This window comes from Echeneis naucrates, chromosome 14, assembly GCF_900963305.1.
Source record: "Echeneis naucrates chromosome 14, fEcheNa1.1, whole genome shotgun sequence".
NCBI classification, from domain to species: Eukaryota; Metazoa; Chordata; class Actinopteri; order Carangiformes; family Echeneidae; genus Echeneis; species Echeneis naucrates.
In genome coordinates, this window is record NC_042524.1 from 22,049,735 (window position 1) to 22,072,315 (window position 22,581).

At 39.2% G+C, this 22,581-nt stretch overlaps 2 pseudogenes; one reads left to right on the forward strand and one right to left on the reverse strand.

Moving 5' to 3' along the window:
- Positions 1 to 4,941: 4,941 nt before the first annotated feature.
- LOC115054628 (zona pellucida-like domain-containing protein 1) lies at positions 4,942 to 13,028 on the forward strand (annotated as a pseudogene).
- A 6,418-nt stretch (positions 13,029 to 19,446) lies between these two features.
- The window catches only part of LOC115054618 (hypoxia up-regulated protein 1-like), a 6,665-nt pseudogene continuing 3,530 nt past the window's right edge, over positions 19,447 to 22,581 (reverse strand).

Sequence of the window (22,581 nt, forward strand, 5' to 3'; positions counted from 1 at the left end):
CCAACCCTAACCTTAACCTAATCCTAACCCTAACCTTAACCCAACCCTAATTTCTAGCTCTACTCTAACCCTAACCTTATCTTAAAACCTAACCTTAACCTAACTCTAACCTTAACCTAACCTTAACCCTTTAATCTGAATCCTAACCTTAACCCAACCCTAAATCTAGCGCTATTCTAATCCTAACCCTAATTAAACTCTAACCTCAAATTTCTAACTCTAACCCTAACCTATTTTTTGAAAAAAACATATGTTAAAAAGATAATTAATAGATTAAAATACAATAAATAGGTTATATATAAAAATTAAAAATATAAATATAGTTAAAAAACATTTAAAATACAATAAATAGGTTAAATACAGAAAATAATAAATAAATATTCAATTATACAGATAAAAAAACATTTACGGGTTAAAAAAGGTTAAAATGGACTAAAAATAGGAGTAAAGTTAAAAAGACGAACAAAAATTTAAAAAGACGAAAAGACGAACCAAAAAACAAAAAGACAAACCAAGCGTATAAATAGGACAAAAACGAATTTAAAGAGCTCATTCTTACTTAGCTCTTGAGGGGAGAACAGCAACAATTGACTCCAGCCTTGCAGTAAGCTACAAACAGTTCATTGTGTGCCATTTTTTTTCGCCTGAAGAAGACCATATTTGGTCGAAACGTCGCGATTTTTTTATTTTTTTATTTCTTTATTATTTGGCACACCTTCCTTAGTTGATTAATTAATTAAAAAATATCCTTTCTAATTCTAGAAAGCGTTTTTTGTTCCTTATAAATAAATAAATAAATAAATAAATAAATAAATAACAGATAAATAAGCACATATACACCCACATATATACACATATACAGACAAAAAACAAAACACAACATGGAAGAAAATGGGTGGCAAACCGTGCATTATGGGAGGCACGGGAAGCGCACCCTGGCACCACCAAAAAAATGGGACGGGTATCGGGGACCCGGTCAGGGAATGGAGCGAGCATTCGCCTCCTCCTTCGGGAGGGGGTATCAGTCCCTACTTCCTAACCCTAACCCTAACCCTAACCCCGAATGTCTAATCCTCAAATGTCTAATCGTGGTAATCATCCCTATTCCCTAACCCTAACCCTAACCACTAAACAGAAAAATAAAAGACCCAATATGGGTCAATATGATGGAGGCTGGACGGTGGTGCAGTACGGTAGGGGGCGCCATCGTCAACCATTCCGGGACCAGGGTGGCGGAGGAATGTGGGGGAAGGACCGTGCCCCTCCTGTCCTCAATCGAGGACAGGCTCAGCCCTTCCGCCCTAACCCTAACCCCCTAACCCTAACCATCCCCCAGGGGATGGCGCCCTTTTCCTTTCCCAAAACCTAACCCTAACCCTCTGACAGTTAGGCCAGTGCACTTAATTTTAGCAGAAATACAATCTACACTAACCCTAACCCAACCCCAACCCCCTAACCCTAACCCCAAAGAGCAGGAAGGAATGAAACAGGAGAATTATCATCATAAATTAATAATTGGACAAACACATTGGATTAAAAATTATTTTATTAAAAACAGTAACTTGGTGAACAAATACTCACTCGGGGACTTACCTGCAAAACATTAAAACAAATTTAAAACTATACTTACCTGACTACCTGTGAATAAAAATAAAAATAAGAAAAATCATACTTACCTGAATTACTTACCTGGATACCTACCTGTGAAAAAAACAAAAAACTAAAAATAATACTTACCTGTAAATAAATATGGAATAAAATCTTTATTAAAAACTATTATAATTAAAAACAGCATTAAAAACATCTAAAATACAATTAAAATTGGATTAAAATGGGTCTCTCTAAAAAAATCTGTTCATGATTGAGGTTGACCTAAAACAAAGTTCTAAAACAAACTTGCATTCTAAAAACAGTTGAAACAGAGTGGGCGGAACTCGGGAGAGTATATAAGGCCAAGCAGGGCTTAGACTCTCATTTCTTTTCTTTTTGCCTTTGGGGAAACATCACTGTGCACTTAGCCTGAGGAAAACCAAGACGAGTCGGAACACAGGCCTATTTTTGTTCTTTTTGTTTGGGGTTTTATGATGTTTTATTATTTGATTACTTTTAATTTAAAAACAAATAATTGAAAACAAATTTTGAGTGGGAACTGGGAGGCGACCTGTTGATGGCCAGCGCATCGGTCATCCCCTCACAGGGATGACCAAAACACTCAACACCTAATCCTCTAATCCTCATATGTCTAATCGTGGTAATCATCCCTATACCCTAACCCTCTCCAAAGTAGTAGTGTCTAAAAGTTGTGTAGTTGTGTGTCTAAAGACATATGTCTGTCTGTGTATATTTTCATTTTTCTCAGTTTTTAACATAAACCCAATTTTCAAATCCTTATCAGGAATTTGATGGATTTGTGGAAGATGAATGCTTTAAAATGTGAGTGTATTTTTCTGTATTTGTCACAACTGAACATTATTCTCAGTTATTGTGAATAAGTTGAATAAAGTTCAACTCACTTGACTGTTTTATTTCACTTTATATATGTTTTATCATGCCCCTTATAACCCAGTGCGCCTTATATATGAAAATAGACAAGTTCATTGACATTGCGCCTTATAATGCGGTGCGCCTTATGGTCCGCAAAATACAGTAAGTGGAAGTGTTTTGTTTTTGTTTTTTTTTTTTTGTCCACAGTGAGTGTCATTTGCTTTGAAGCAAATTGAAAACATTCGGTTTAAACATGAAACCATATTTTTTCATCAAACCAATTTAAAAATACACTTGGAATGACAGTAGTTTCACTTTTTTCAGTATACTGTGGCAGACAATGAAAGGAGAGTCTTCAATCAGGAGTTAATGGATGTTGCACAGATACACAGGTGGCTGATGACACCTTCTTTTTGCTCAGCATTGTGAAAGCTCATCTATGCTCTATTGTTCAGATGAGGCTTTCTGTAGGGGATGTGGGGGCATTTGTGGTTCAGGTGACAGTTGTAGGAGGCAGGGTGTGGCTTTCTTTTTACATATGAGGTGATGTGCAGAAGAGTTAACGTCGCAACAAAGAATTAAAAAATCGTCTTCAATGAAACGTAGTGCAGTAATGCGCTTTTGTGAGAAAAATTCATAATATATCCTTTTTTTTATATGCTCTTGCACAAAAACAACTGAAACAATTCAGCAGGGATTCTAATTCTGGTTATGTCATGTCTTCAGGACAGTCTTCAAGATCTGACTGGATTATTATGTTTTGTGACCAACTCAGTTTTCAGAAAAACCCATAAAAGCTTAGTTATTAATTCAGTCTATTAGAAAAAAACAACAAATACCAGCAAGCCAGTTTTCCATTCGGTTTGCTTAAATGATAAAATCTCTATATAGGACTGTGACTCAGGCCAGTTTAAGACACTCATAGAGGATTCCAGTTGAGGTCATTTGTGAACTCAAATATATTGTAACTTGACATCATATAGGATCAGCTATTGTTCCATGTCTGTCAGATGATCTGCTTTTGGATCCAACCAGCTTGTGTTGCTCCCTTGCCTTTTCCTTTCTTCTTTATGGGCTTCCTATCAGCTCTTTTTAAGCAGAAAGGAGGCCAGTATAAATGTCTGTCATGGAAGAAGGGCAGCAGTCTGTGGCCATCTACACAAGGTAAGGAATAACCTATCTAATGTCACTGTGGTTTAATTTAGTCTACAAATGAAATTGATGAATTTCTTTAAGACAAGCTCGAACTTCATTAAAAAATTGATTCGTTACACAGATTTGTCAAAAGGCTGTGTTGCTGAAAATTACCATCACACATTGTACTTCTCATTTCTGCGTGAAAATTTTCAGTGCAACACCGCACCAAAATGAAGCTAAGAAGTCTCCTCTGAAGATCCTTCATGCCTGAGCAATGAGTAAATCAGCCTTTAGAATGACTTTGCTCCACCCAGTGATACTGCAAACAGACTCAGAGTAATCATCATCAGTCTGTTGGACTTTTTAATGATAAGTGGATCTGCTCATATGGCTGGTGCTTCCTCCAGTGTGGCTCGGTGTGAAGACTAGATTTAAATGAATCTTCACAGCATAGCTGTTTTGCAGTTTTTTTTTTTTTTCCTGATGCATTATAAAATTCCTGCAAAAAGACAGAAGTAGAGCACTAATGTGTATTTTTATTTAGGCAATTTCCTTTTAATTATTTCTATTTTATTCATATATTGTGGATACAACTGCTATACAAGCAGATGTGTTTGAATTGGTCACAGTTCCACAACATAAACATTTCCCATTGTTCAATGGAGAAAAAAATGGTTGCTGAAAAGCTTTCGTCAAAGGACTCACTTTTTTCTTCACAAATTTTAAGTTGTTGTAAGTGTTTGGAGGAGCCTGGCGCCCTGGGCTGGGAACCACTGGAATAGATTAAATGTCCAAACTTGCAACTGATCAAATATAATAGCATGACTCTGCGCATGGACAAAGTTGTGTAATGTCTTCTTTGGCTCTGGAGGACTTTTTCCAAAATGTAAACAAATCAGGAATACCTGTGTTACAGAGTCAAGGTGTTGAGGTGCGGAATTTGGAAGCAGTGGGCTTCTAGGACACCGAGATGGTTTAATAAAGGGAAGATGTCCCATTTAATGATTTGAGCTAGAATCTTTCAACAGCTTGGATGGACACAAGACTGCTCAGTACAAAAATTATATTCGAACAGGAAAATGCTGCTGAAGCACTCATGACTAAGGAAGGAAATATATGTAATGTATTATAATACAAGGTCATTCATACGCTTGGCATTGCAGGATTTTGAATGTATTTTCGTTTTATTTTATTTATTTGCTGATAAATTTGATACACCTCATTGTTTTTTATTTGAGCCCTTTGATATGATCCAGTTAGGTGAAGATCAAGTGCATGTACAATATCTTTCATGTTTTCTTTCCCCAGAAGTTTGAGAAAATGTGGTTGATCATTCTCACATATCAACTTGCCACACTCCTTCTCACCCATGCTCTAAATGCCTGCATTGGGCACCCCACATTCAGACATCCAGGTCAGTGAAACCAGTAGGTCATTCTTTCCATCCAGCTGCTGTTCTAACTTTACCCCCGCCCCCTTCCTTTCGTGCTTTTCTTTGTGCTGCAACCTAATAAGCATCAGAACAGAGGCAAACTGGCTTTCTGAGGAGTATTTATCTATCTTAAAGGGGAGGTGCATTACAGGTTTGTGGATGACAGAGTTTGAAGATGGAGCTTATTGTTGACTGCTGGAGTATAATTGCAGCTGGACATTGAAAGTCCACAAGATGCATTCCATGAAAAAAAAAAAAAAAAAAAGTCTTAACCATATAAAACTATAGCTGTATGTTTTTGTCAGCTACTGTTACTATCAGCTGTTAGATGCAGATATCCCTTTATGAAATGCAATTTGGAAGTTGCAGTTAACTTCCCTGCATAAGACTGAGTCCACAAACCTCTTCTTTTGACCCATCTAGTTCCAGAATTATCAATTTCCTATCTTTGATCTGCAGCTAACTCAGACATCCAGGTCATCTGTGGCTCCCAAACAGTTGACCTCAAGATCCTGCTGTGTCCTGTCTACTTCAATGGATACAACGAGTCCCTGCTGGCACTCAACTCACTGCACTCCAAACAGGAGTGTAAAGGAACTCCTGACTGGATGGCTGATCCCCCTATTGTCAAATTCAGCTTTTCCATTACAGAGGAGGCAATCACTGCTTGCTCCAGCAAGCTGACAGTATGTCACCGACACCCACAGACACCCTGCAGATATGATGAGAACATCGAACTTATACTCTTTGTCCTCAAAGGTCACTCAGGAGGTGGGAACTGGGCAGTTTGCAGATTTTTCCCATGTCCAGTACATCAACATCTCAGGTATGGTCTGTTCAGAGGAATCCACCACAGGGGCCATTACCTATCACCAGGAAGTGATGTACAGGTTCTCCTGCCACTACCCTCTGCAGTATCTGGTCAACAATACTCAGATGACAGTGTAAGTGCACACTGGCAGCAACCTTTAAACCCCAAAGGCTGCTGTCTCAAAATCCATGGCACTGTGGTCTTGCTTTGCTACCCAAGATTCACTGTGTTTTCAGGCTTTGATTGCTGGTATAATCAGATTATTTTATCTTGTATTAATTACAGGTATACTGTCTGGTAAGCTTCCGTCACCCATTACTTTTTCTATTCCCCATCAGTTTGATAAACTTTCAATAGTTAGTGTAACCAGAAACAAGAGACTTGATCTGTCTCCAAGAACTGAGGTATCTCATCCTAGCCATCATCCAACCTGTTCACTGTTAAATGTGATTCCGTCATAATAAGCCTGTTATCCATGAATTTAGATAATTGATATTACAAGGTTTCAGATGTATTCCTAATATATTTTTATGTTGTGTTCAGTGTTAGTCAGTTTTAGTTTAATGCACAATAGCTTTACCTTCAGGGACATTGAAGTTAAAGCTGAAAATTGTTAAAATTGAAGTACATTCAGCAATCTGTCTGCAAATCACTGATGAGGGTTGGACATCAAAAATCAAACATTCATTCACGCATTCATCTTCTACCACTTCTTACCACCATTTCTGGGTTGCAGGGTGTGCTGGAACCAATCCCAACTCACACAGGGCAAGGGCAGGGTACACCCTGGACAGGTGGAAGTAATGAAAATCAAACATGTAGATTCATAATTAAAACAGTGACAGCATTAAAAACGAAAATTTACATCATATGAAGTATTCATCTCAGAGCTTTGAGGATTAAATAATGTAATTAATTATTTTATATTAAAACTGTGAAGAGAAGTTGAACCTCAGACTTACAATACATAAGTATCATGTTACCTTACTGAGATGTGCCTCATGGAGTAGCCAGTGTCTTCAGGTGTGTATTACTCATGTCTAATTTCAAGAGGGTTTGAATCTCACTTTGCTTTGTTGTCCTCTCATGTATCATATGAATAATGACCTGATTACTTCTCCTGTTATGAATTACAGCTGTTGATTTAACTTTTTTTTTTTTTTTTTTTTTTTTTGTCCAAACAGGTCAGGGGTCAGTCTGGCAGTCAAAGACAATAATGGGAGTTTCATCAGCACACTGAGCATTCAGCTTTTTTCTGTGAGGTTCATGAGAAAGCTGACCTGCTCACTGTTAGAAAAACTTGATGTGTTTAAAGAGCTCCTTTCACTCTGCCTGTTTTTAGTTCAGTTTAATTTACATGAAGGAGGGCAGCAAACCACACAACTAAACTATGATAATAATAACGGTGACACAATTAAGTCCAACAAGCAAACACAATACGTCATACAGGATATAATCACTAATGAAATTATTCCATTATTCAAGCTATTTAAAGAATGTTTCAAAATGCTAAATGTCAAAATACAGTTACAAGTTTACCATACGTTTTGTGTATTTGTATGTATGGGTGTGTGTATGTGCTAATTTCTCTCGTGAAGAAAGAAAGTTGTGCCCAGGTTTGAATAAAATCTCAGAAAGCACAAGTTGGCTGAATCAGGGTCTACCTTCTAATCTTTAGCGGATCCAGGGCTCTGTCACAGTCTTCACTGGAACAGAAAAGCAAAAAGTTGAGGATATAGAGGAAAAACATTGTCAATTGGTCCACATGGCACACATACAGCAGGCTAATCTCATGGGAGATATTCAGACATAGTCCTGTGGGAAATTATGTGCTTCAGTTTCACAGTCCTGGCTCAATGTCACAATGTCATGGCTTACTGTAACATTAGACATGAACATTCATAGTTAACATAATTAGTGAAAACTGTGCTTGCAGACTTTTAACCCTGTAGATATTTCTGTTAGAATGATGTTTCTACTGGACTTTGTCGACAGTATAGACCTGATGGTATCAGCAAAACATAGTAGGGAACAAGCTTCTTCATATGTTGAAGTCTGATGAGGAGCTGAGCATGAGCGTAGAGTCAGCTGACAGCTAGCTTAGCATTAAGAAAGGAAGAGGGAGTGCAGCCTTACTCTGTCCAAAGGCAGTGCAAAGTGACCTTTTGTGGGGTTGTTCTCTGGATAGATTAAGAAACTCCTTGGAGTGAATTTCCTCATATAATGTGTGATTATAAATTAATAATAATTTTAGGTGGTAAAATTACCATCAAATCATTTGTTATTTTTACATAATTTATTTTATAATAGTTTAACAAACACGAAGAGGGAATTATTAAACGTTATCATTCATTTCTTCACTTCCTCTTGCTTTTTTGAACAATACCATTGTACAGAAATGCTTATGTAATGATTGTGCCCATAAAAAGGTTCAGCAGAATGACCGTCCTCCACTAATTCTGTGAAAAGCAACAGCGTGCATCATTCTAAACAACATCTTTTCCTCTCTTTTGTTTTGTTTTTAGGATAAAAGCTACTCATCCATGCTACAGATTCCCCCAGAAGGCTTAACGTTAAAGACGAGGATCTTTGTCGAAGTGAAGGCATCCAATCTTACCAACAGGTATTCGTTTTCTCAATAACACAGTGCTCTCTTTCAAGTCTATGTTCACTTGGGATGCAGGCTTCAAAGGGTTTTGTGATATTTGTAACACTTTTTGTTACTCAGATGATTTGGAGAAGACCACCAAGCCGTTACATTTACACCTGTCTGCTGTGTACCTCATATAACATATTACATTTAAAGGATCACTCACAATATTTGAATGGAATTCAAACATTGCACCTGGCCCCAACCCTGATGGTGTAGTGGTTTGGTACTCTCATGCGTTGTGTAGGCTCACAGATGACCAGAGGGGTATTCCAGAAAGCAGGTTATGTGAAAACTCTGAGTATGTTAACCCTGAGATGATCTGAGTTATCTGTTCCAGAGAGAGGGGAATCTGAAACTCCAAGTCAATCACCATGGTAACAGACTATGTGAACATAACCTGCTCACTGGCAGGCCCTCGTTAAGAAACCTTGAGTTTCTACCTGTCTCCTCCTACATAAAGAAAGCTGTTAGACATGGATTGCCCATTCATAACGAATCTGATTGATATCGAAGTTCAGTTTATTTGCAATGCTTTACCTGGCGAAGGAATCTTCCGACCGAGATTAGATGTCCTGGCGTTTCCAGAGGAGTATCTGTACGAACACTACGGTATCATTTATCTCAATAACATTCTCCGGCTATACATCACCACCCTTGCACGCTGTGGACATGCACTCACATCATAGCTAATTTTACGTCAGTGCGAAGGTTTTTTTTTGCAAACGGTAGTTTTCTTTGCAACATCAGTGATGCAGAGCACTATGGAAAGGCAACAGTGTGTAGAGCTGTGAGAAAAGTAACTCTCACTTGTAAGAAACATCAAAGAGGAATTCTACAGGATTGGTTCTACAGGATTCCCAGCATGTGAATTAACCCATTCACTTCAACAATCATATCCTTGATCTTGTTCTAACATATGGCATTGAAATCGACAAGCTAACAATTCTTCCCCAAAACTGTCTCCTGACTGACCATTACCTTATTACATTTGAGTTTACTTTAATGGGCTCCACAGCATTGAGGAATAAATTCAGCTATAGAAGATGTTTATCTGAAGCTGCTGTGGCTAAATTTAAAGAGAACATTTGGTCATCATTCCCAACAATGCCATATCTAAATTCAAATGAGGATTTCTCCCATACGCAGGTTGATGACCTTGTGACTAGCACTGTGGCCACACTGTGTTCGAATCCCTCTCAAAAAGAAAGTATTCAATCTGAGGAGGCTGGCTCCCTGGTATAATTACCAAATCCGTGCCTTAAAGCAGACATCAAGGAAATTAGAAAGAAATTGGCGTTCCAGAAGAGTCTCACAGAGCCTGGAAAGATAGCCTAAAAACATATAAAAAAGCTCTCCGCAGTGCTAGAAGTTCATATTACTCAGCACTCATACAGCAGACATCAAAATCCTTCTTTTAACATATAAAGCTCTTAATGGCCAAACTCCATCATATCTCAGAGAGCTCATAGTTCCTTACTGTCCTAGCAGGCCACTCCGCTCTCTAGATGGAGGTTTACTTGTCGTTCCTAGAGTCTCCAAGAGTAAATCTGGAGGCAGATCGTTCAGTTATCAGGCTCCTCTTCTATGGAACCAACTTCCAGTATTGGTCCAGGGGGCGGACTCTTTAGTAATTTTCAAGACCAGGCTTAAAACTTTCCTGTATGACAGAGCTTATAGTTAAATCTATCTATCTGATTTGATTTGATTTGATTTGATGCCCTCCAGCCACCAGTCGTTCCAGCTCCTCAGCCTCTGTCAAAGGTGTTGGTGATGGCTCCACCTGTTTTTCGGGCCTCTGCCTTATTGTTAAAATGTACTAAGTGGTGTATTAAATGAGATGATGTTAAAACAACATTTTGTTAGGGGTGTAAATTACTTTTTGGATTAATATTTACTTTGTTTAATAGCTAATATTCAATAAAAAAATATATAATAAAAAATAAATAAATAAAATCATAGTGAGGTACAATCTTAGCCCAGCAAAATATGCCTTACCTTTTTAAATAGTTTTATCTTTCATTTTTAACTGATTCCAAGTACACTTCTCCCCAGATGAACTGCACCTAAATGAAAATCAGGTTTTATTCCCATTTGTATTTAAAACTGTACGGTTAAATGTAAAATCAGTGGAAGAGTACTTTCAAACTTATGTGTTGACTTGGGTAGCAATTTTTTCTCATGTTGTTTCTCCTTTGCTGCTGCAGCGGTGTTACATTTACGGCGAAACGTGCTCATCCTCTCCATAGGCCTGAATTAAGACCCCCAACTCCATTGGGGTGAAATAAGTGGATTGCTTTCTCTCGGTTGTCATGGTGACTCGTTGATGATGGCTTTTTATAGTGGTTGTGCACGCGCGCGACTCAAGGTGAACATATTCAGAGTTGATTTGACCAACTCAGATCAGTTGTTCTGGAACCGGATACTCAAGAGTTTCCCATCTCAGCGTAAGTCAACTCAGTTTGTTGAACCTCCAAACTGGAATACCCGCCAGGAAAGTCACTGTCAGACTTCTACTTTTTTTTTTTTTTTAACTGGTAAAATATGTAAACAAATTTTGTTGTCAGCTCGGTCACAGCTCATCACACAGACACTGAAAAAAATAAAATTCAAAAGACTCACAGCCGGTGAAACCGTTACACTGTTATTAGCCACACGCTACCATTAAGCTAGCAAAGTTACCGAACCGTTACAAAGCCTTTAAGAGCCTGTCACAGACAACATCATAACAAACAAACAAACAAACAACATCAGCAGGTGTTGTTGTCTGGAGAGTATTTCCACATGTATGAAAAAAATACATTTTCACCGTCAAAATAAGTAATATTAACGGAACTTAGTACAAATCAACACTGTCTGGAACCAGGGTGCACTTGTGAAGTCTGCACGGATTTGTTATGTGGTGTTCAAGTACTTCTATAGTAGTTTTAAATCAAACTAACTAAAATTAAGTGAATATTTAAAGATTTTTTCTTGCTGTCTGTTTTTTGATTTTCTCAACAATCCAGCAAACTGTACTTCTCCTGGGTTATTTGCTGTAGAGCCACAGAGATGCATTGTTAATAAGTGGTGGTCAGGAGACAAAATGGGAAACACTGGGGACAGTCATGATGTTTGAAGGGCTAGGATCACTCATCCAGTCTTCTGAAGCTATTTAAGACCTTTTTTGATTCATGCTTTACCTGCTCCTTGCAGATTCAATGTGCTCCTGGATCGATGTTATGCCACAGCCTTGCCTCTTCACATTAACGCCACATTTCACAACCTCTTTGTTGGGTGAGTTATCTGATTGCAGACATGGAGAGTGAAAGAATTTGATGTGGTTATAGAGGAAAACAAAAATTGTTTTGACACAGATATAACATAATAATATGGTTCAGTTGCAGAATGTTTGATTTTTTAATCCACAGGAAATTAGGTTTTACAGCTAAAATACAGCAAAATGTATAATTTACCTTTCAGCTACATCACCAATGTATACACAATGTTCACAATGTTCAGTGCCTGAACCTTAAAAGTGTCAAGGGTCAGGTTAACCAAAAGGTCATTAGTCAGAAGTCGCAATTTTTGTCAGACTTATAGATATAAAATAAAAATCTTTCAAGGTGCGACCGTGACAGTCAGACAGTGATGGGAGTCAATGGGCAGCAGCAGGAAGCCCGCTTCTCTTTTGAGGCTTTCCGCTTTGTCCAAAATGCACATGAGACTCTCTCCACCTACTATGTGCACTGTGCCACCCGACTGTGTGTGAACTCCTTTTGCCCCACCCTGATTCAGGTCAGATCTATATGTAACGGTTTGAATGCATAGCGGGCTGTTTGGTTTTCCAGAAAGACTTAAAATCTCTCTCACATGCAGAACTGCACCGGCTCGAGGAGGCGCCGCAGTGTGAGTGACAACCAGGGCACCATAGTGAGTGACATGGCTACCATCAGTTCAGGCCCCATTTTCATCCGCACAGATAATGGTGAGGATCTGAAAGGGCTTCTCAGCTTCAAAAGTAGCTCATTTACAGTATGCTGCTTCAAATGGGTCACATCAGTCTAACTTTCTTTTGTCTTCTCACAGGATATGTGCTGGCTTCTGGAGGTATGCACACTTAGTTTTTTTGATAATTTAGTCAGAATTTATTAAGGCCCCAAGGGAGTACTAGGCCTTGTAGTGGTGACATGAAACCTCACCTTACAAGGGTAAAGAGGGATCCTGTGAGGTGAGCTCCTTTATAGTGGTCTGTGATCTATGAGGAATTTTGACATTGTGGTTCTCCCAAATGGGTGAAAAGGAGAACAGTTGGTTACAATATAGTTCATTAATATGTTGTACAGTCATGATCTAATCTTCCTGTTTCTGTCCTGCCAGGTCCACAGACACATTCGAATAGCACCATGCTGGCTGTTTCTGTGGTGGCTGGCGTTGTTGGAGTCATAGGCCTCACTCTGTTGGGTTTTGTTGTTTACCACATGTACAAATCTAAAATCCTTTTCAGCAGCACAATCCTGTACACACAGAAGTAACAGAGGCTCAACACAGCATGAGACAGCATGGGAAGGATTGTGCTTAATTTGATCCATTCATTTGGTTTACAGTACTGCAGGGTGGTCAGTCAATAAGCTCTGCACAGCTTTCTGGAAAAGTACTCTTCTTTCAAAGCTATCTGGTTGATCATAGACAAAGTACACTTTATCAGGGTTAGGGTTAGGGTTAATCCTTTATCAGGACAAATGAAAGATTCTCATATTTACACCTTGATACATTTCAGTGATAGTCAAATAATTTTCTCCTACCAACAAGTCAGACTAAAGCAACAGCACTGTGCCTGCACTCATAACTTTGTACATGCTTTGTTTTAATTTTATTTTGTTCTCTCATGATGTTGGGACATGGATTTGTGGGATGTTATGGGTTCTGGAACAAAAGCCCAGTAATAGATATTGCAGTAGACACTCAGAGGGGTTTATATAATTTTAAATTCCACAAAATGTTTGAAAGACTTTGGATGTCTATTTCTAATAAAGCTGTTTGATAATATTTTCATGGCTGTCTCTATGATAATATCCTTCCATCTTCTACCACTTTTTCCGATACTTGGTCGTGTTCAAAAAGTACCGCACAGGGAATCATTTATTGTGCTTACCTTTCTTTTTTATTTGTCCTAAACAGCCAACAGTGTGTATCACTGCTTACTTAACTGTTATATTTGTAAATCATAATTTTGAGTGTCTCGGGCATGTAATGTCTACTCAAGTTCTTATCTTTTGCCTCCCTCCGAACCTCCCAGATCCCAAATTCTTCTCACCATCTTCCTTTTCTCCCAGTGTGTGGGACTACTTTATGCATGATTAATTGATGAATATGAAAATATGAAGGTATTTTTATTGGGGGGGGGGGCAATTCATTCATGTTTTTCAGAAATTGAGGGGACTTGCACCCATAACTGCATCCACTTCATTTAAATTTCTAGATCTGCCCTCCAAATCTGGCGGGCCAAGGTTTGCATTTCTTTGTCGTTTTTTTGGGGGGATTTTTTTTTTTTTTTCAGCAGGTGAATTTTACAAATTTCTTTTACTGATAAGTGGGAATACATAAGGAGGACATTAAATGATACAGTTGCACATGAATTCCACAGAATGAACCTCTGGTGTTTACTCAACATCCATCTCACTGTGTCCATCTGTGCAGTGGAAGTCGAGGGATCCTACTGCTGCTTCCCAGTTATGCCCTGTTAAAAAGGATGAGAATGTGTTAATACTTCAGTGTAGGCTAAATGTCACTCTATAGTCCACCAGAATATTACGAATGTGAATGGGAAGAGAACTATTAGTAACATATCAAGTTGTTACCTCTATAGGCCTTTCTGGATCCGCCTCTGTAAAAGGCAGTAGACACAGTTTCCTCATGCTTTTCATATTAGATGAGTGATATCTTTCAGTATACTTAAACACAATCTTTGGAGTATTGCCTGCTTACAGTTAAAAACTCCGTTGTGGCATGAGGGGGCTCCACTAGGCAGATAGAAACATCAAAAGAAGGTACCCCATGAGATTATGCTGAGGTTTCATCTATTTGAACAATATTTTTATATTTCATCTCAAGATGCTGCCAAGGGCGCCTCTCCCCCACGGAATTGTACCTATATGAAATAAATTAATAGCTTACTATTCAAGCTACTCCGAGTTGATAAAACTAACTCAAATCTGTTGTTCTGGAACCAAAAACTTTCAAAACTCAGAGTTCAGGGTTAGACTCAAAGTTTGTTGAACCTGCTTTGTGAAACAGACCCCAGCTCTACAAACAACCATTTCATCTGAGATAAAGTAAAATTTCACAAGGACATTAACTTAAGTTCCAAACCTGTACGTATAATTTTTAATGAAGATATTATTTAATCTGCATGTTTCACACTCTTGTTCATTTCATCTTCATCATCTCTATGGTTGCAGAGATTACTTAAAACAGCATATTGACTTATCCATTAATTCATGGTGGTGAGAAAAAAAAGACTAGCAACAAAAATTTACCATACTATCTATTAATTAAAAAAAGATAAAAGAAAATACCTGGTAAATCCTCAGCCACCATTTCCTTCCTTGCTTCAGAGTAAATTTTGGCCAGTGGGGATTTTCCTTCCACCAGCTGGACAACCTTTGGCGCTAGCCCTCTTTCTAACGATGGCACAAATTAACAGCATATAGATGGATTCTGTCAACCTCATCACACAACCGAAAGAGCAGATATGCAGTAGATTACTTATTTATTTTACCAGTTCACTTTAAGATTTAAGAACGCTTTTATTTTATTAAAAAATCTTTCTTGGCTTGGTTTGTTTACTTCAGACGTGCATTAAGAATTGATTGGATGTACTACAATTCATATATCACTTACGCCTGAAATTTCTTCAGTACATCCTCAACTGTCATGCCATCTAGGATCTCTTTCTGCCACCATACAAAGGTTTAACCATGTTTGCGTCTGGTTGCATCTTTTTATACTGCATACGCAGATCATGCACATGATTCTCAATAGAGGATGCATCCTCTAACCCTAACCCTAACCCTCCTAATTTTGTCAACATGCCAACTTTTGTTTGGAACGCATCAATGCATTACACTGTTTTGAATGTGCTACTTCTAGACCTTGGCATGCTGAAAATAAGACCAAAATGCCAAGTTTTAAAAGACACAGGTTAACCATGACTATTTATAATCTGTAGACCAAGGGAATATTTGTGCTTACTTTAGTTTCTGTTTTTCATTAAATTCAATTACCTTGATCACAGCACTTTTTGAAATTATTAAATAATTTAATTATTTGAAGAGTTTCTTCATTCACAGATTTCATATCTCAGAGATTCTTTAAAGAGAGTATATTCCTTGAACTATTTTTAGACAATAATTTTGGTTGAATAAATATTTAAGTCAAGGATATTTGTTTCACTGATCTTTTTTTTTATTTTATTTTATTAAGTTTATGTCTATAAATATCTTATTAGAAGACAAATAATATTGCCACTCAGAAAACGCCATCTAACCTCTGATACAGATCTGCAACATCTTGCCACAGCCTCAGAAGGGTCTCTTGGTTGTTTCCGCCCATATTTCTCCTTACACCTTTTTACCTCACTAATCATGAATTAATGGTACGCGCTCTGCTTTAAATTTGCGTTTCAGGGACTGATGCCAGGTATGCTAATACAAAGAAGAGCATTGCTAACAGGTAACCATAAATTATATTAGGGAGTTGTAGGGAGGCGACCCTCTCGTCCACCGGGAGTTTGCCCGTGAGCAACTCCAGAGAAGAATAAAGTCCAACCCCTCTCCAGGATCCAGAACCAAGGCCGTGCGTAGAAATAAGCCCCACCAGATCCAACTGGTAGCGCTCTGGCTCCTTTTCCCCCAGCGGGGTGACATTTCATGTTCCCAGAGCCAGCCTCTGTCGCCCAGGTCTGGGTTGTCGAGGCCGCCCGCCTTCACTGCCACCTAACTGGCAGTGCACCCAACCCCATTGGTTCCCCGCAGGTGGTGGGAAGACGGGGTAAAGAAAGCGCCATGTTGCTTTTTTGGGCTATGCCTGGCCGGGCTCCGTGACGTGCCCGACCACCAGGCGCTCGCTGACGGGCCCTCCTTCCAGGCCTGGCTCCAGAAGGGAGCCCGGGGCTTCCTCCAGGAAGGGTCACTATTTTCTTCCCTCGTTGTTTCATGGGATCTTTTGAATCACTCTTTGCCTGGCCCCTCACCTGGGACCTATTTGCCCTGAGTGTTGGCCCCAGACTACACAGCCCCCAGGTTCATAGGGGCACACAAACCTGACCCCATGATAAGGTGAAGGCTCTCCGGGGAGGATTGTCTATCATGATCACTTTAAAAGAGCAGTTACATAATGGCAGTCATGGTTGAAAGAGAAATTAATCATAAAATGATCATGTTTTGTCCAAAACGATGGAACAGTTAACTGCACTTGAACAAAACTGCTGCTGACCAGACAGTCACAAGGGGACACTCCGTGAAAGTTGCAGGGGCTTCAGAGGTACAGAATTGTACCTTATGGCCATTTAAGACACCGCATCGATGTTACAGTTATCTTGGCAGTGACAAAGCATTTTTTAGCCAGCTATCAACTAAGTTACACTATTTCATTCCAGCCAATAACACACATTTTGTGGATAAAAAAAAAAATCAAAAGAAATTGTACTTTTCACAAATTTTTCATGCATTATCCTGTTATATTTTAATATATAAGACAAATGGCTGACTTCATTTAGCTAAGCCCGTAAGTGCCAGCTAGCCATTTAGCCATATTGCGTGACCTCGAAAAGGTTTCAAAATAACATGTTAAGCACAATTTATTTTACTTTCCAGTTCAACTTCACTTTACCTCTGAATCTCTGAGCCTCTTCCTCTGTCAAACTTATTCCAGACTACTCCAGTTAAAGAAGGAGCTCCGCCTTGGAAAGATCCATCTTCAGATTTGCATGCCAAGTGGTGACAGGTGAGAGAAGCAGCAGCTGCACATGCGTGGTCTGCTCAATGCGCTCTCAAACGCTGGCTGTATCGAAGTCACAGGATCGGTGGTCATTCAGATCCCACTTTCATTTGTTAATGCATTTCTTCATTGAGCTTTGTTGTTCATCAGTGTTACCAACCAGAAAATTTTGAAAAACAAGCCTTTTGCTGCCTATACTACTGTTCCCTATTGGTTTTGGCCTTCATACAAAACTGTTAAATGTAAGTTACTGCTCATATTACAGCAGCACTGAGAATAGTGCCTCCTGAAAAAAACTGGTACGTTAATTGTAGTTGACTTCCAGTAGTTTCTATACTTCATCACTAATTTTACTGCTGTGCTATTTAGGATGCACTCAGACTTTTTCCACCTTTGAACCCAGTATGAGTGAAAAACTGAAATGCAAAAACTGAATTTCTAATAGCAGAATGACATTGGTATTGTACCCTTATTTGTTGAAAAAGTGGTACAGAAATGGACCTTTGATCATTTTGGAACTTTTTGGAATCCTAACCCTTTCAACTAAGAAAAGGTACATGTAAGTATCGTATAGACCATCTAGGAACCTTAGCGGGTAAAGCACCAACATTTGTACCTTGGAGAACATAAATGCATCTCAGCTGTACCCTTTTTTTCCCCAACAGTGTACAGCTGGGAAACTGAAGTAGAAACACACAAGTTCAAAGGTAAAAACAGCAGCAATTTCTGAATATCTGCCAACTGCATTTTTGCTCATCTTACACAAGGGTGCTTGGCAGTTTGGATGTGTGAATTGTTTTAGCATACCAACAAAATGACAAATTAAAAACAAAACAAAATCTTTATTAACAGTTTAGAAACATTATTTGCATGTTCCATTCCTGACTCTGCCTTTTTCACTTCCATCTTCAAATAATCCAGAAAGCTGCAAACACAGAAGCACAAATCTCAGCCACACTTCTAACCCAGAGCCCACAATCCCTCCTGGTATGAAAATGGAGCAACAGCCAAGTGAGGATCTGCGCCACAGGATGTGCTAAGGTAATGACAGAAACACGCCACCTCCTTTATGTCTAGCAGCTCAAGATTTTGAAGTCATTTTGTGTCACATCCAAGCACTTGTCCATTATCATATTGGCATTAGTAGGGGGGAAAAAAAAAAAACAAACAACACACACAAAAAAAACCAAAAAAAAAAAACAAATTCATGAGTCTTTGTGGTTTGTACAGCTGGAGTAGACGACTGATGGTCAGCACATATGGAAACGTTTGAAATGTTCCCTATTAGGCAAATGTTTCTATCCATTCCTCAGTCTGACAGGGGATATTGAGCAGCTAATCGCCTACACTAATGGCTACATGATGGACCCAAGCTGTCTGTCTGTTCTGAGGAAATCACGACTCTGTTCAAACCCTAATTAGATAAATAAAACTCAATGCTATTGCAGTCCAAAGTCCTTCATGGGAGACAACTACAACATGGAAATGTTTGTGACACACCTTTGAAGGTCACAGACCTTCAATGGCAATCAGCTGGTACGTTTATTTGGGATGCAACAGCTGTTCTGCTCATGAATATATCAGCTGAATCTCTTTTAGAAGATTCTGCTGTGACAGAAATTAAAGCACGACTTCCATTTTCGCATCACATTGCCACATCAATGGCCACATTTACAGATTCACCAGATTAAAGAATGTTTCCATTCAAACCAACATCACTTAAGATACAGTTAGAAATAACCTGTATGATATTTTCCTCCCCCTTTCTACTAACAGCCTAAAAACAGATGCATAAGCATAGTTCATTTCCAGGTTTAGGAGAAAGAAGGGAAAAAAAAAAAAAAAACAAACAAAAAAAACCAAACAAAACTATTCTTCCAGAGAACTTGAGTGTCCAAACTCCATTCCTGTAAAACACCATTAAAAAGGGGTAGTGGGGGCAGTGGTTGGGCAAATACTAACGTCTCACCAACCCAACAGCACACAGTGTGATGATACAGGGCAGAGGACAAAGCTGGAAATCAAGAGTTCATGAACAACGAGTATGGCAGCACTCACCCTTGTCTATAGTTTTCTGAATTTGGCCATGCACAGAGTACACCTACTTCTGCATCAAGGTCAATCATTTGTGGGAAGCAAGAGGGTTATCTTGTCTGGACCATGTGTCTATCACAGCCATTGCTTCATTTGTATTAAACTGGTTCTTTGTCCTTGAGAGATGGAGAAGATGATGGTGCAGGAGACAGAGGGAAGGGACAGGAGGTGTGGTGTACAATCCTTTTCCAGCAGTTAAATAAATGGGGTACAACAAGAACAAAAAAAAAAAAAAAAAAACAGAGCATGAAGGAACTTGAATATGTTTACACTGTCAATAAATAAGAGTGATTTTCCCCCAGTTCCAGTTGTTATAATTCATCCTCTATGCGGTTTTCAGTTTGGGCCATCTCCGCTGGTCCTGAAAGTGAGGACAGAGATGGAGTGAATCTATGTGGTAACATCACCTCCTTCATTAGCACAGAAAATCTTCCTGTACATTGCAGAGTTATATCCCAACATTTCCCACATTTACCAATTTAACAACACAGTGAGTTGTGTGGCACTTAAAAAGGCAAAGACCGTCAATGTAAAACAAATGCTTTTCTGATTGAGGCAGACATGTAAAACAAGCTAATTATAATGAAGAATTGCTTCTGAAAAGGGGTTGAAAACAATAATTCAAATCATGTTAACTTGGGGAAATAGCGAATAAATAGTACAACTCGATGAACGCAATTAAAAAAAAAAAAAAAACAAGTTAACCACAGCCTTTTAACTGATTGCAATCAATGCGTTAATGCTGACTGCCCTATGCCTATATGTTAGGAGGTCTAAGGAGGTGAAATACATGCATTAACTTTGCAGGGAAAAATTAGGGATTAAACAGGTTAAATCCCAGTTTGAAGGTTAAGACTTATGATGAAGCCAAAGGGCGAGGGAATATATTATGTTCTCATGACACTAGTAGTACAAGGACATGTGTACATAGGAGACAATAAGGAGTTAGTCTTTTACTTAGGCCACATCAATTATTTTGTCCACCCACTGAACTTTTCAAGCTTCATCAGCCTTAGGTGTGGTAGACCAACCTGTGGTTGCTGTTTCTTCTGTGGGATGTGTTTGGCTGGATGAGTCTCTGAGTACAGCCTCCTCGGGGGGCACGGTGCCACCTGGCTGCGCCTCTTCTGGTTTTTCTTTATTTGAATGAAATGTGATATTATTTTAAACTGAATCTGTTCTCATTGAGTAAAGAGCAAAGGCAGGTGTGTAGTGCTCTTTGACCTACCAGTCTTTGCGTCTGTGCTCTCCTCTGTGGGAGGGATGACTGTCTCCTCATCGGTGCTCTTGGTCTTGCTGCTTTTATCTGAACTAGTGCTGTTATTGGTTTTGGGTTTAGCTTTTGGCTTGGCAAACTTGGCCTTGTTGAGCAAGTAGTTGACCTCTCGGTCGAGCAGAGCCAGCTTGGCCTCGATATCTTTGGACAGAAGGATTGGTCGCTCTTGGGAGAGCGTTTCTCCTGCTCTGCCATGGTCTCATTCTTCCACGTCTGGAACAGACAGATATTTGACGTACCAAAATCAGTTATTGCTATGAGTGACTCCTGATCAGACTTCAGCAGAGCTCAATGATGAGCTGATCATTTGAATCAGGTGTGTTGGACCAGGAAACATCAAAAACATGCAGGACAGTGGCCCTCCAGGACCGGATTTGGACTCTTCTAGTCTAAAGGCAGGTGCTGAACAGCTAACATTTTTGATCTTAACAAGAAACTGAATGTCAGGATCTGTCACAGGAAGAGCTGCTTGTGTTTTCATTTTTATTTTCTATAAGTTACTGAGGTGCAAGATGATGCAAGGATAATTTTTAATGTGATTGCCTCAGTGCTTCTCTTTACCGTTGTTTCATTGATAACCTTTTCCAACATATTCAGCTCAACCTCAGTAAAGATCTGGTCATCCTCAGGAATCAGTTTGGCACTCCTGTAAAACAAAAACCATAATGACATCTCCTTAATCTGCCTGCAGTTTTAAAGATAGAGCAAGAACAACTTGAATTAATGCAGTGGCTCAGGCCACAGCATCCAATGTGAAACATGTTCAACACAATGTCTTATAGCATAATATGAACATAATCTAACACAAAGAGCTGACCCACCAGTCCTCCCCACCTCCTGCTTCATCACACCCACCTCAGAAAGAAGCTGGATGTATTGAGCATGCTGTCCAGTGCAGCCAGACGGTCTGGCCATTTACGTCGCTCCTCTACCCTGAAAAACATATCCTTGCAGAGGCTCTTCAGCTGGGATAGCCTCTCTCTCAGCTGCTTGGTAGTGGCTGTGTACCCATCTTCATCCATCCACTCCGATGCCTCTGACAGCTTTGCAGAGATCTGCTCTTTCTCCTCCTCTGACACCACCAGCTGGTAATCGTCCTGGTACAGCTTGTCCTGGAGAAAAATTATTGAAAGGTACAAGATTGTGTGTTTTTGAGAGCAGACACTGATGACTTGGTGCCATATCACTGTTTTACCTTCTCTTTGCTCTTTAACTGGTTGCACCTACATATTCATGATTTGATATCCAGCAATGATGTTGTCTTACAAAAAGGAGCACCTCAGAAAGCTTCTACTGCTCACCTGCGTCTCAAAGATAAAAGCTTCCAGACTGTTAAGTGTCTTCTCCCTCTCCTGTTTGGCCAGGTCTCTGTCTGTCAAATCCTGCAACCTGAGAATACACAAAGATACATTTTTGCCAAAATAACTGAAGAGAAAGAAAAAAGACAAAATAAAAAAAGCAAAACATGAAAAATCACTGCTTTACTTCTTTTGAGAGGAAGTGATATCATCAGTAGTGGGATCTGAGATGTCGTTGACAATAAGTTCTACTGTGATGTCCTCAGAAATCTTGGTCTTTTTCTGAGGTTTGACTGTCTTCTCCACCTCTTTTTCTGCCTCTGTTGGTCCAGATTTCTCTCCACCCTTCTCCTCCTTCAGAAGCAGGGACACGATTTCTTTCAATACCAAGTCTGTGGAGACTTGTCTCACTCATATTTG